This window comes from Euprymna scolopes, chromosome 46 (assembly GCF_053919585.1).
Source record: "Euprymna scolopes isolate OS-2025 chromosome 46, ASM5391958v1, whole genome shotgun sequence".
Lineage (NCBI taxonomy): Eukaryota > Metazoa > Mollusca > Cephalopoda > Sepiida > Sepiolidae > Euprymna > Euprymna scolopes.
The window spans coordinates 126,223,312-126,240,293 of NC_136527.1; positions in this window are offsets into that span (position 1 = coordinate 126,223,312).

Genomic DNA, 16,982 nt, shown 5'->3' on the forward strand with positions numbered 1-16,982 from the left:
ATTTACTATTAATTCACTATTAATCTCAAACCTAAACAATTTGCTACTAATTTCCTATTAAATCATGTGTAATCTCAAACCCAAATTATATTTGCTACTAATTTACTATTAAATCATGTGTAATTTAAACCCCCAAAATATTTACTACTAATTTACTATGAAATCATACGTAATCTCAAACGCAAAAAATATTTGCTAATCATTTACTATTAATTCACTATTAATCTCAAACCTAAACAATTTGCTACTAATTTCCTATTAAATCATGTGTAATCTCAAACCCAAAAAATATTTGCTACTAATTTACTATTAAATCATGTGTTATTTAAAACATCAAAATATTTACTACTAATTTACTATGAAATCATACGTAATCTCAAACGCAAAAAATATTTGCTAATCATTTACTATTAATTCACTATTAATCTCAAACCTAAACAATTTGCTAGTAATTTCCTATGAAATCATGTGTAATCTCAAACCCAATTTATATTTGCTACTAATTTACTATTAAATCATGTGTAATTTAAAACCCCAAAATATTTACAACTAATTTACTATGAAATCATACCTTATCTCAAACGCAAGAAATATTTGCTAATCATTTACTATTAATTCACTATTAATCTCAAACCTAAACAATTTGCTAGTAATTTCCTATCAAATCATGTGTAATCTCAAACCCAAAAAATATTTGCTACTAATTTACTATTAAATCATGTGTAATTTAAAACCCCAAAATATTTACAACTAATTTACTATGAAATCATACGTAATCTCAAACGCAAAAAATATTTGCTAATCATTTACTATTAATTCACTATTAATCTCAAACCTAAAGAATTTGCTAGTAATTTCTATAAAATCATGTGTAATTTCAAACCCAAATTATATTTGCTTCTAATGTACTATTAAATCATGTGTAATTTAAAACCCCAAAATATTTACCACTAATTTACTATGACATCATACGTAATCTCAAACGCAAAAAATATTTGCTAATCATTTACTATTAATTCACTATTAATCTCAAACCTAAAGAATTTACTAGTAATTTCCTATTAAATCATGTGTAATCTCAAACCCAAATTATATTTGCTACTAATTTACTATTAAATCATGTGTAATTAAAACCCCAAAATATTTACTACTAATTTACTATGAAATCATACGTAATCTCAAACGCACAAAATATTTGCTAATCATTTACTATTAATTCACTATTAATCTCAAACCTAAAGGATTTGCTAGTAATTTCCTATTAAATCATGTGTAATCTCAAACCCAAAAAATATTTGCTACTAATTTACTATTAAATCATGTGTTATTTAAACCCCCAAAATATTTACTACTAATTTACTATGAAATCATACGTAATCTCAAACGCAAAAAATATTTGCTAATCATTTACTATTAATTCACTATTAATCTCAAACCTAAAGAATTTGCTAGTAATTTCCTATTAAATCATGTGTAATCTCAAACTCAAAAAATATTTGCTACTAATTTACTATTAAATCATATGTAATTTAAAACACCAAAATATTTACTATTAATTTACTATGAAATCATACGTAATCTCAAACGCAAAAAATATTTGCTAATCATTTACTATTAATTCACTATTAATCTCAAACCTAAACAATTTGCTAGTAATTTCCTATGAAATCATGTGTAATCTCAAACCCAATTTATATTTGCTACTAATTTACTATTAAATCATGTGTAATTTAAAACCCCAAAATATTTACTACTAATTTACTATTAAATCATACGTTATCTCAAACGCAAGAAATATTTGCTAATCATTTACTATTAATTCACTATTAATCTCAAACCTAAACAATTTGCTAGTAATTTCCTATTAAATCATGTGTAATCTCAAACCCAAAAAATATTTGCTACTAATTTACTATTAAATCATGTGTAATTTAAAACCCCAAAATATTTACTACTAATTTACTATGAAATCATACGTAATCTCAAACGCACAAAATATTTGCTAATCATTTACTATTAATTCACTATTAATCTCAAACCTAAAGAATTTGCTAGTAATTTCCTATTAAATCATGTGTAATCTCAAACTCAAAAAATATTTGCTACTAATTTACTATTAAATCATGTGTAATTTAAAACACCAAAATATTTACTATTAATTTACTATGAAATCATACGTAATCTCAAACGCAAAAAATATTTGCTAATCATTTACTATTAATTCACTATTAATCTCAAACCTACACAATTTGCTAGTAATTTCATATTAAATCATGTGTAATCTCAAACCCAATAAATATTTGCTACTAATTTACTATTAAATCATGTGTAATTTAAAACACCAAAATATTTACTACTAATTTACTATGAAATCATACGTAATCTCAAACGCAAAAAATATTTGCTAATCATTTACTATTAATTCACTATTAATCTCAAACCTAAACAATTTGCTAGTAATTTCCTATTAAATCATGTGTAATCTCAAACCCAAATTATATTTGCTACTAATTTACTATTAAATCATGTGTAATTTAAAACCCCAAAATATTTACTACTAATTTACTATGAAATCATACGTAATCTCAAACGCAAAAAATATTTGCTAATCATTTACTATTAATTCACTATTAATCTCAAACCTAAACAATTTGCTACTAATTTCCTATTAAATCATGTGTAATCTCAAACCCAAAAAATATTTGCTACTAATTTACTATTAAATCATGTGTTATTTAAAACATCAAAATATTTTCTACTAATTTACTATGAAATCTTGTGTAATCTCAAACGCAAAAAATATTTGCTAATCATTTACTATTAATTCACTATTAATCTCAAACCTACACAATTTGCTACTAATTTCCTATGAAATCATGTGTAATCTCAAACCCAAATTATATTTGCTACTAATTAATTATTAAATAATGTGTAATTTAAAACCCCAAAATATTTACTACTAATTTACTATGAAATCATACGTAATCTCACACGCAAAAAATATTGGCTAATCATTTACTATTAATTCACTATTAATCTCAAACCTAAAGAATTTGCTAGTAATTTCCTATGAAATCATGTGTAATCTCAAACCCAAATTATATTTGCTATTAATTTACTATTAAATCATGTGTAATTAAAAACCCCAAAATATTTACAACTAATTTACTATGAAATCATACGTAATCTCAAACGCAAAAAATATTTGCTAATCATTTACTATTAATTCACTATTAATCTCAAACCTAAAGAATTTGCTAGTAATTTCTATAAAATCATGTGTAATTTCAAACCCAAATTATATTTGCTTCTAATGTACTATTAAATCATGTGTAATTTAAAACCCCAAAATATTTACCACTAATTTACTATGACATCATACGTAATCTCAAACGCAAAAAATATTTGCTAATCATTTACTATTAATTCACTATTAATCTCAAACCTAAAGAATTTACTAGTAATTTCCTATTAAATCATGTGTAATCTCAAACCCAAATTATATTTGCTACTAATTTACTATTAAATCATGTGTAATTAAAACCCCAAAATATTTACTACTAATTTACTATGAAATCATACGTAATCTCAAACGCACAAAATATTTGCTAATCATTTACTATTAATTCACTATTAAGCTCAAACCTAAAGGATTTGCTAGTAATTTCCTATTAAATCATGTGTAATCTCAAACCCAAAAAATATTTGCTACTAATTTACTATTAAATCATGTGTTATTTAAACCCCCAAAATATTTACTACTAATTTACTATGAAATCATACGTAATCTCAAACGCAAAAAATATTTGCTAATCATTTACTATTAATTCACTATTAATCTCAAACCTAAAAAATTTGCTAGTAATTTCCTATTAAATCATGTGTAATCTCAAACCCAAATTATATTTGCTACTAATTTACTATTAAATCATGTGTTATTTAAAACCCCAAAATATTTACTACTAATTTACTATGAAATCATACGTAATCTCAAACGCAAAAAATATTTGCTAATCATTTACTATTAATTCACTATTAATCTCAAACCTAAACAATTTGCTACTAATTTCCTATTAAATAATGTGTAATCTCAAACCCAAATTATATTTGCTACTAATTTACTATTAAATCATGTGTAATTTAAACCCCCAAAATATTTACTACTAATTTACTATGAAATCATACGTAATCTCAAACGCAAAAAATATTTGCTAATCATTTACTATTAATTCACTATTAATCTCAAACCTAAACAATTTGCTAGTAATTTCCTATTAAATCATGTGTAATCTCAAACCCAAAAAATATTTGCTACTAATTTACTATTAAATCATGTGTTATTTAAAACATCAAAATATTTACTACTAATTTACTATGAAATCATACGCAATCTCAAACGCAAAAAATATTTGCTAATCATTTACTATTAATTCACTATTAATCTCAAACCTAAACAATTTGCTACTAATTTCCTATTAAATCATGTGTAATCTCAAACCCAAATTATATTTGCTACTAATTTACTATTAAATCATGTGTAATTTAAACCCCCAAAATATTTACTACTAATTTACTATGAAATCATACGTAATCTCAAACGCAAAAAATATTTGCTAATCATTTACTATTAATTCACTATTAATCTCAAACCTAAACAATTTGCTACTAATTTCCTATTAAATCATGTGTAATCTCAAACCCAAAAAATATTTGCTACTAATTTACTATTAAATCATGTGTTATTTAAAACATCAAAATATTTACTACTAATTTACTATGAAATCATACGTAATCTCAAACGCAAAAAATATTTGCTAATCATTTACTATTAATTCACTATTAATCTCAAACCTAAACAATTTGCTAGTAATTTCCTATGAAATCATGTGTAATCTCAAACCCAATTTATATTTGCTACTAATTTACTATTAAATCATGTGTAATTTAAAACCCCAAAATATTTACAACTAATTTACTATGAAATCATACCTTATCTCAAACGCAAGAAATATTTGCTAATCATTTACTATTAATTCACTATTAATCTCAAACCTAAACAATTTGCTAGTAATTTCCTATCAAATCATGTGTAATCTCAAACCCAAAAAATATTTGCTACTAATTTACTATTAAATCATGTGTAATTTAAAACCCCAAAATATTTACTACTAATTTACTATGAAATCATACGTAATCTCAAACGCAAAAAATATTTGCTAATCATTTACTATTAATTCACTATTAATCTCAAACCTAAACAATTTGCTAGTAATTTCCTATTAAATCATGTGTAATCTCAAACCCAAAAAATATTTGCTACTAATTTACTATTAAATCATGTGTTATTTAAAACATCAAAATATTTACTACTAATTTACTATGAAATCATACGCAATCTCAAACGCAAAAAATATTTGCTAATCATTTACTATTAATTCACTATTAATCTCAAACCTAAACAATTTGCTACTAATTTCCTATTAAATCATGTGTAATCTCAAACCCAAATTATATTTGCTACTAATTTACTATTAAATCATGTGTAATTTAAACCCCCAAAATATTTACTACTAATTTACTATGAAATCATACGTAATCTCAAACGCAAAAAATATTTGCTAATCATTTACTATTAATTCACTATTAATCTCAAACCTAAACAATTTGCTACTAATTTCCTATTAAATCATGTGTAATCTCAAACCCAAAAAATATTTGCTACTAATTTACTATTAAATCATGTGTTATTTAAAACATCAAAATATTTACTACTAATTTACTATGAAATCATACGTAATCTCAAACGCAAAAAATATTTGCTAATCATTTACTATTAATTCACTATTAATCTCAAACCTAAACAATTTGCTAGTAATTTCCTATGAAATCATGTGTAATCTCAAACCCAATTTATATTTGCTACTAATTTACTATTAAATCATGTGTTATTTAAAACATCAAAATATTTTCTACTAATTTACTATGAAATCTTGTGTAATCTCAAACGCAAAAAATATTTGCTAATCATTTACTATTAATTCACTATTAATCTCAAACCTAAACAATTTGCTAGTAATTTCCTATTAAATCATGTGTAATCTCAAACCCAATTTATATTTGCTACTAATTTACTATTAAATCATGTGTAATTTAAAACCCCAAAATATTTACAACTAATTTACTATGAAATCATACGTTATCTCAAACGCAAAAAATATTTGCTAAACATTTACTATTAATTCACTATTAATCTCAAACCTACACAATTTGCTACTAATTTCCTATGAAATCATGTGTAATCTCAAACCCAAATTATATTTGCTACTAATTTACTATTAAATCATGTGTAATTTAAAACCCCAAAATATTTACTACTAATTTACTATGAAATCATACGTAATCTCAAACGCACAAAATATTTGCTAATCATTTACTATTAATTCACTATTAATCTCAAAACTAAACAATTTGCTAGTAATTTCCTATTAAATCATGTGTAATCTCAAACCCAAATTATATTTGCTACTAATTTACTATTAAATCATGTGTAATTTAAAACCCGAAAATATTTACTACTAATTTACTATGAAATCATACGTAATCTCAAACGCAAAAAATATTTTCTAATCATTTACTATTAATTCACTATTAATCTCAAACCTAAACAATTTGCTACTAATTTTCTATTAAATCATGTGTAATCTCAAACCCAAATTATATTTGCTTCTAATGTACTATTAAATCATGTGTAATTTAAAACCCCAAAATATTTACTACTAATTTACTATGAAATCATACGTAATCTCAAACGCAAAAAATATTTGCTAATCATTTACTATTAATTCACTATTAATCTCAAACCTAAACAATTTGCTACTAATTTCCTATTAAATCATGTGTAATCTCAAACCCAAAAAATATTTGCTACTAATTTACTATTAAATCATGTGTTATTTAAAACATCAAAATATTTACTACTAATTTACTATGAAATCATACGTAATCTCAAACGCAAAAAATATTTGCTAATCATTTACTATTTATTCACTATTAATCTCAAACCTAAACAATTTGCTAGTAATTTCCTATGAAATCATGTGTAATCTCAAACCCAAATTATATTTGCTACTAATTTACTATTAAATCATGTGTAATTTAAACCCCCAAAATATTTACTACTAATTTACTATGAAATCATACGTAATCTCAAACGCAAAAAATATTTGCTAATCATTTACTATTAATTCACTATTAATCTCAAACCTAAACAATTTGCTACTAATTTCCTATTAAATCATGTGTAATCTCAAACCCAAAAAATATTTGCTACTAATTTACTATGAAATAATGTGTTATTTAAAACATCAAAATATTTACTACTAATTTACTATGAAATCATACGTAATCTCAAACGCAAAAAATATTTGCTAATCATTTACTATTAATTCACTATTAATCTAAAACCTACACAATTTGCTACTAATTTCCTATGAAATCATGTGTAATCTCAAACCCAAATTATATTTGCTACTAATTTACTATTAAATCATGTGTAATTTAAAACCCCAAAATATTTACTACTAATTTACTATGAAATCATACGTAATCTCAAACGCAAAAAATATTTGCTAATCATTTACTATTAATTCACTATTAATCTCAAACCTAAACAATTTGCTAGTAATTTCCTATTAAATCATGTGTAATCTCAAACCCAAATTATATTTGCTACTAATTTACTATTAAATCATGTGTAATTTAAAACCCCAAAATATTTACTACTAATTTACTATGAAATCATACGTAATCTCAAACGCAAAAAATATTTTCTAATCATTTACTATTAATTCACTATTAATCTCAAACCTAAACAATTTGCTACTAATTTCCTATTAAATCATGTGTAATCTCAAACCCAAATTATATTTGCTACTAATTTACTATTAAATCATGTGTAATTTAAAACCCCAAAATATTTACTACTAATTTACTATGAAATCATACGTAATCTCAAACGCAAAAAATATTTGCTAATCATTTACTATTAATTCACTATTAATCTCAAACCTAAACAATTTGCTAGTAATTTCCTATTACATCATGTGTAATCTCAAACCCAAAAAATATTTGCTACTAATTTACTATTAAATCATGTGTTATTTAAAACATCAAAATATTTACAACTAATTTACTATGAAATCATACGTAATCTCAAACGCAAAAAATATTTGCTAATCATTTACTATTAATTCACTATTAATCTCAAACCTAAACAATTTGCTAGTAATTTCCTATGAAATCATGTGTAATCTCAAACCCAATTTATATTTGCTACTAATTTACTATTAAATCATGTGTTATTTAAAACATCAAATATTTACTACTAATTTACTATGAAATCATACGTAATCTCAAACGCAAAAAATATTTGCTAATCATTTACTATTAATTCACTATTAATCTCAAACCTAAAGAATTTGCGAGTAATTTCCTATTAAATCATGTGTAATCTCAAACCCAAATTATATTTGCTACTAATTTACTATTAAATCATGTGTAATTTAAAACCCCAAAATATTTACTACTAATTTACTATGAAATCATACGTAATCTCAAACGCAAAAAATATTTGCTAATCATTTACTATTAATTCACTATTAATCTCAAACCTAAACAATTTGCTACTAATTTCCTATTAAATCATGTGTAATCTCAAACCCAAAAAATATTTGCTACTAATTTACTATTAAATCATGTGTTATTTAAACCCCCAAAATATTTACTACTAATTTACTATGAAATCATACGTAATCTCAAACGCAAAAAATATTTGCTAATCATTTACTATTAATTCACTATTAATCTCAAACCTTAACAATTTGCTAGTAATTTCCTATTAAATCATGTGTAATCTCAAACCCAAATTATATTTGCTACTAATTTACTATTAAATCATGTGTAATTTAAACCGCCAAAATATTTACTACTAATTTACTATGAAATCATACGTAATCTCAAACGCAAAAAATATTTGCTAATCATTTACTATTAATTCACTATTAATCTCAAACCTAAACAATTTGCTAGTAATTTCCTATTAAATCATGTGTAATCTCAAACCCAAAAAATATTTGCTACTAATTTACTATTAAATCATGTGTTATTTAAAACATCAAAATATTTACTACTAATTTACTATGAAATCATACGTAATCTCAAACGCAAAAAATATTTGCTAATCATTTACTATTAATTCACTATTAATCTCAAACCTAAACAATTTGCTACTAATTTCCTATTAAATAATGTGTAATCTCAAACCCAAATTATATTTGCTACTAATTTACTATTAAATCATGTGTAATTTAAACCCCCAAAATATTTACTACTAATTTACTATGAAATCATACGTAATCTCAAACGCAAAAAATATTTGCTAATCATTTACTATTAATTCACTATTAATCTCAAACCTAAACAATTTGCTACTAATTTCCTATTAAATCATGTGTAATCTCAAACCCAAAAAATATTTGCTACTAATTTACTATTAAATCATGTGTTATTTAAAACATCAAAATATTTACTACTAATTTACTATGAAATCATACGTAATCTCAAACGCAAAAAATATTTGCTAATCATTTACTATTAATTCACTATTAATCTCAAACCTAAACAATTTGCTAGTAATTTCCTATGAAATCATGGGTAATCTCAAACCCAATTTATATTTGCTACTAATTTATTATTAAATCATGTGTAATTTAAAACCCCAAAATATTTACAACTTATTTACTATGAAATCATACGTTATCTCAAACGCAAGAAATATTTGGTAATCATTTACTATTAATTCACTATTAATCTCAAACCTAAACAATTTGCTAGTAATTTCCTATTAAATCATGTGTAATCTCAAACCCAAAAAATATTTGCTACTAATTTACTATTAAATCATGTGTAATTTAAAACCCCAAAATATTTACTACTAATTTACTATGAAATCATACGTAATCTCAAACGCAAAAAATATTTGCTAATCATTTACTATTAATTCACTATTAATCTCAAACCTAAACAATTTGCTAGTAATTTCCTATTAAATCATGTGTAATCTCAAACCCAAATTATATTTGCTTCTAATTTATTATTAAATCATGTGTAATTTAAAACCCCAAAATATTTACTACTAATTTACTATGAAATCATACGTAATCTCAAACGCAAAAAATATTTGCTAATCATTTACTATTAATTCACTATTAATCTCAAACCTAAACAATTTGCTAGTAATTTCCTATGAAATCATGTGTAATCTCAAACCCAATTTATATTTGCTACTAATTTACTATTAAATCATGTGTAATTTAAAACCCCAAAATATTTACAACTAATTTACTATGAAATCATACGTTATCTCAAACGCAAAAAATATTTGCTAAACATTTACTATTAATTCACTATTAATCTCAAACCTACACAATTTGCTACTAATTTCCTATTAAATCATGTGTAATCTCAAACCCAAATTATATTTGCTACTAATTTACTATTAAATCATGTGTAATTTAAAACCCCAAAATATTTACTACTAATTTACTATGAAATCATACGTAATCTCAAACGCACAAAATATTTGCTAATCATTTACTATTAATTCACTATTAATCTCAAACCTAAAGAATTTGCTAGTAATTTCCTATTAAATCATGTGTAATCTCAAACCCAAAAAATATTTGCTACTAATTTACTATTAAATCATGTGTAATTTAAAACACCAAAATATTTACTATTAATTTACTATGAAATCATACGTAATCTCAAACGCAAAAAATATTTGCTAATCATTTACTATTAATTCACTATTAATCTCAAACCTAAACAATTTGCTAGTAATTTCATATTAAATCATGTGTAATCTCAAACCCAAAAAATATTTGCTACTAATTTACTATTAAATCATGTGTAATTTAAAACACCAAAATATTTACTACTAATTTACTATGAAATCATACGTAATCTCAAACGCAAAAAATATTTGCTAATCATTTACTATTAATTCACTATTAATCTCAAACCTAAACAATTTGCTACTAATTTCCTATTAAATCATGTGTAATCTCAAACCCAAATTATATTTGCTACTAATTTACTATTAAATCATGTGTAATTTAAAACCCCAAAATATTTACTATTAATTTACTATGAAATCATACGTAATCTCAAACGCAAAAAATATTTGCTAATCATTTACTATTAATTCACTATTAATCTCAAACCTAAACAATTTGCTAGTAATTTCCTATGAAATCATGTGTAATCTCAAACCCAAAAAATATTTGCTACTAATTTACTATTAAATCATGTGTTATTTAAAACATCAAAATATTTTCTACTAATTTACTATGAAATCTTGTGTAATCTCAAACGCAAAAAATATTTGCTAATCATTTACTATTAATTCACTATTAATCTCAAACCTACACAATTTGCTACTAATTTCCTATGAAATCATGTGTAATCTCAAACCCAAATTATATTTGCTACTAATTAATTATTAAATAATGTGTAATTTAAAACCCCAAAATATTTACTACTAATTTACTATGAAATCATACGTAATCTCACACGCAAAAAATATTGGCTAATCATTTACTATTAATTCACTATTAATCTCAAACCTAAAGAATTTGCTAGTAATTTCCTATTAAATCATGTGTAATCTCAAACCCAAATTATATTTGCTACTAATTTACTATTAAATCATGTGTAATTTAAAACCCCAAAATATTTACTACTAATTTACTATGAAATCATACGTAATCTCAAACGCACAAAATATTTGCTAATCATTTACTATTAATTCACTATTAATCTCAAACCTAAAGAATTTGCTAGTAATTTCCTATTAAATCATGTGTAATCTCAAACCCAAAAAATATTTGCTACTAATTTACTATTAAATCATGTGTAATTTAAAACACCAAAATATTTACTATTAATTTACTATGAAATCATACGTAATCTCAAACGCAAAAAATATTTGCTAATCATTTACTATTAATTCACTATTAATCTCAAACCTAAAGAATTTGCTAGTATTTTCGTATTAAATCATGTGTAATCTAAAACCCAAATTATATTTGCTTCTAATTTATTATTAAATCATGTGTAATTTAAAACCCCAAAATATTTACTACTAATTTACTATGATATATTACGTGATCTCAAACACAAAAAATATTTGCTAATCATTTACTATTAAATCACTATTAATCTCAAACCTAAAGAATTTGCTCCTAATTTCCTATTAAATCATGTGTAATCTCAAACCCAAATTATATTTGCTACTAATTTACTATTAAATCATGTGTAATTAAAACCCCAAAATATTTACAACTAATTTACTATGAAATCATACGTAATCTCAAACGCAAAAAATATTTGCTAATCATTTACTATTAATTCACTATTAATCTCAAACCTAAACAATTTGCTACTAATTTCCTATTAAATCATGTGTAATCTCAAACCCAAAAAATATTTGCTACAAATTTACTATTAAATCATGTGTAATTTACAACCCTAAAATATTTACGTCTAATTTACTATGAAATCATACGTAATCTCAAACGAAAAAAATATTTGCTAATCATTTACTATTAATTCACAATTAATCTCAAACCTAAAGAATTTGCTAGTAATTTCCTATAAAATCATGTGTAATTTCCAAGCCAAATTATATTTGCTTCTAATTTACTATTAAATCATGTGTAATTTAAAACACCAAAATATTTACTACTAATTTACTATGAAATCATACGTAATCTCAAACGCAAAAAATATTTGCTAATCATTTACTATTAATTCACTATTAATCTCAAACCTAAAGAATTTGCTGGTAATTTCCTATGAAATCATGTGTAATCTCAAACCCAAATTATATTTGCTACTAATTTACTATTAAATCATGTGTAATTTAAAACCCCAAAATATTTACTACTAATTTACTATGAAATCATACGTAATCTCAAACGCAAAAAATATTTGCTAATCATTTACTATTAATTCACTATTAATCTCAAACCTAAACAATTTGCTACTAATTTCCTATTAAATCATGTGTAATCTCAAACCCAAAAAATATTTGCTACTAATTTACTATTAAATCATGTGTTATTTAAAACATCAAAATATTTTCTACTAATTTACTATGAAATCATACGTAATCTCAAACGCAAAAAATATTTGCTAATCATTTACTATTAATTCACTATTAATCTCAAACCTACACAATTTGCTACTAATTTCCTATGAAATCATGTGTAATCTCAAACCCAAATTATATTTGCTACTAATTAATTATTAAATCATGTGTAATTTAAAACCCCAAAATATTTACTACTAATTTACTATGAAATCATACGTAATCTCACACGCAAAAAATATTGGCTAATCATTTACTATTAATTCACTATTAATCTCAAACCTAAAGAATTTGCTAGTAATTTCTATAAAATCATGTGTAATTTCAAACCCAAATTATATTTGCTTCTAATGTACTATTAAATCATGTGTAATTTAAAACCCCAAAATATTTACCACTAATTTACTATGACATCATACGTAATCTCAAACGCAAAAAATATTTGCTAATCATTTACTATTAATTCACTATTAATCTCAAACCTAAACAATTTGCTAGTAATTTCCTATTAAATCATGTGTAATCTCAAACCCAAATTATATTTGCTACTAATTTACTATTAAATCATGTGTAATTAAAACCCCAAAATATTTACTACTAATTTACTATGAAATCATACGTAATCTCAAACGCAAAAAAATATTTGCTAATTATTAATATTAATTCACTATTAATCTCAAACCTAAACAATTTGCTACTAATTTCCTATTAAATCATGTGTAATCTCAAACCCAAATTATATTTGCTACTAATTTACTATTAAATCATGTGTAATTTAAAACATCAAAATATTTACTACTAATTTACTATGAAATCATACGTAATCTCAAACGCAAAAAATATTTGCTAATCATTTACTATTAATTCACTATTAATCTCAAACCTAAAGAATTTGCTAGTATTTTCGTATTAAATCATGTGTAATCTAAAACCCAAATTATATTTGCTTCTAATTTATTATTAAATCATGTGTAATTTAAAACCCCAAAATATTTACTACTAATTTACTATGATATCATACGTGATCTCAAACACAAAAAATATTTGCTAATCATTTACTATTAAATCACTATTAATCTCAAACCTAAAGAATTTGCTACTAATTTCCTATTAAATCATGTGTAATCTCAAACCCAAATTATATTTGCTACTAATTTACTATTAAATCATGTGTAATTAAAACCCCAAAATATTTACTACTAATTTACTATGAAATCAGACGTAATCTCAAACGCAAAAAATATTTGCTAATCATTTACTATTAATTCACTATTAATCTCAAACCTAAACAATTTGCTACTAATTTCCTATTAAATCATGTGTAATCTCAAACCCAAATTATATTTGCTACTAATTTACTATTAAATCATGTGTAATTTAAACCCCCAAAATATTTACTACTAATTTACTATGAAATCATACGTAATCTCAAACGCAAAAAATATTTGCTAATCATTTACTATTAATTCACTATTAATCTCAAACCTAAACAATTTGCTACTAATTTCCTATTAAATCATGTGTAATCTCAAACCCAAAAAATATTTGCTACTAATTTACTATTAAATCATGTGTAATTTAAAACCCCAAAATATTTACTATTAATTTACTATGAAATCATACGTAATCTCAAACGCAAAAAATATTTGCTAATCATTTACTATTAATTCACAATTAATCTCAAACCTAAACAATTTGCTAGTAATTTCATATTAAATCATGTGTAATCTCAAACCCAAAAAATATTTGCTACTAATTTACTATTAAATCATGTGTAATTTAAAACACCAAAATATTTACTACTAATTTACTATGAAATCATACGTAATCTCAAACGCAAAAAATATTTGCTAATCATTTACTATTAATTCACTATTAATCTCAAACCTAAAGAATTTGCTAGTAATTTCCTATTAAATCATGTGTAATCTCAAACCCAAATTATATTTGCTACTAATTTACTATTAAATCATGTGTAATTTAAAACCCCAAAATATTTACTACTAATTTACTATGAAATCATACGTAATCTCAAACGCAAAAAATATTTGCTAATCATTTACTATTAATTCACTATTAATCTCAAACCTAAACAATTTGCTACTAATTTCCTATTAAATCATGTGTAATCTCAAACCCAAAAAATATTTGCTACTAATTTACTATTAAATCATGTGTTATTTAAAACATCAAAATATTTTCTACTAATTTACTATGAAATCTTGTGTAATCTCAAACGCAAAAAATATTTGCTAATCATTTACTATTAATTCACTATTAATCTCAAACCTACACAATTTGCTACTAATTTCCTATGAAATCATGTGTAATCTCAAACCCAAATTATATTTGCTACTAATTAATTATTAAATCATGTGTAATTTAAAACCCCAAAATATTTACTACTAATTTACTATGAAATCATACGTAATCTCACACGCAAAAAATATTGGCTAATCATTTACTATTAATTCACTATTAATCTCAAACCTAAAGAATTTGCTAGTAATTTCCTATGAAATCATGTGTAATCTCAAACCCAAATTATATTTGCTATTAATTTACTATTAAATCATGTGTAATTTAAAACCCCAAAATATTTACAACTAATTTACTATGAAATCATACGTAATCTCAAACGCAAAAAATATTTGCTAATCATTTACTATTAATTCACTATTAATCTCAAACCTAAACAATTTGCTAGTAATTTCTATAAAATCATGTGTAATTTCAAACCCAAATTATATTTGCTTCTAATGTACTATTAAATCATGTGTAATTTAAAACCCCAAAATATTTACCACTAATTTACTATGACATCATACGTAATCTCAAACGCAAAAAATATTTGCTAATCATTTACTATTAATTCACTATTAATCTCAAACCTAAACAATTTGCTAGTAATTTCCTATTAAATCATGTGTAATCTCAAACCCAAATTATATTTGCTACTAATTTACTATTAAATCATGTGTAATTAAAACCCCAAAATATTTACTACTAATTTACTATGAAATCATACGTAATCTCAAACGCAAAAAAATATTTGCTAATTATTAATATTAATTCACTATTAATCTCAAACCTAAAGAATTTGCTACTAATTTCCTATTAAATCATGTGTAATCTCAAACCCAAATTATATTTGCTACTAATTTACTATTAAATCATGTGTAATTTAAAACATCAAAATATTTACTACTAATTTACTATGAAATCATACGTAATCTCAAACGCAAAAAATATTTGCTAATCATTTACTATTAATTCACTATTAATCTCAAACCTAAAGAATTTGCTAGTATTTTCGTATTAAATCATATGTAATCTAAAACCCAAATTATATTTGCTTCTAATTTATTATTAAATCATGTGTAATTTAAAACCCCAAAATATTTACTACTAATTTACTATGATATCATACGTGATCTCAAACACAAAAAATATTTGCTAATCATTTACTATTAAATCACTATTAATCTCAAACCTAAAGAATTTGCTACTAATTTCCTATTAAATCATGTGTAATCTCAAACCCAAATTATATTTGCTACTAATTTACTATTAAATCATGTGTAATTAAAACCCCAAAATATTTACTACTAATTTACTATGAAATCATACGTAATCTCAAACGCAAAAAATATTTGCTAATCATTTACTATTAATTCACTATTAATCTCAAACCTAAACAATTTGCTACTAATTTCCTATTAAATCATGTGTAATCTCAAACCCAAAAAATATTTGCTACTAATTTACTATT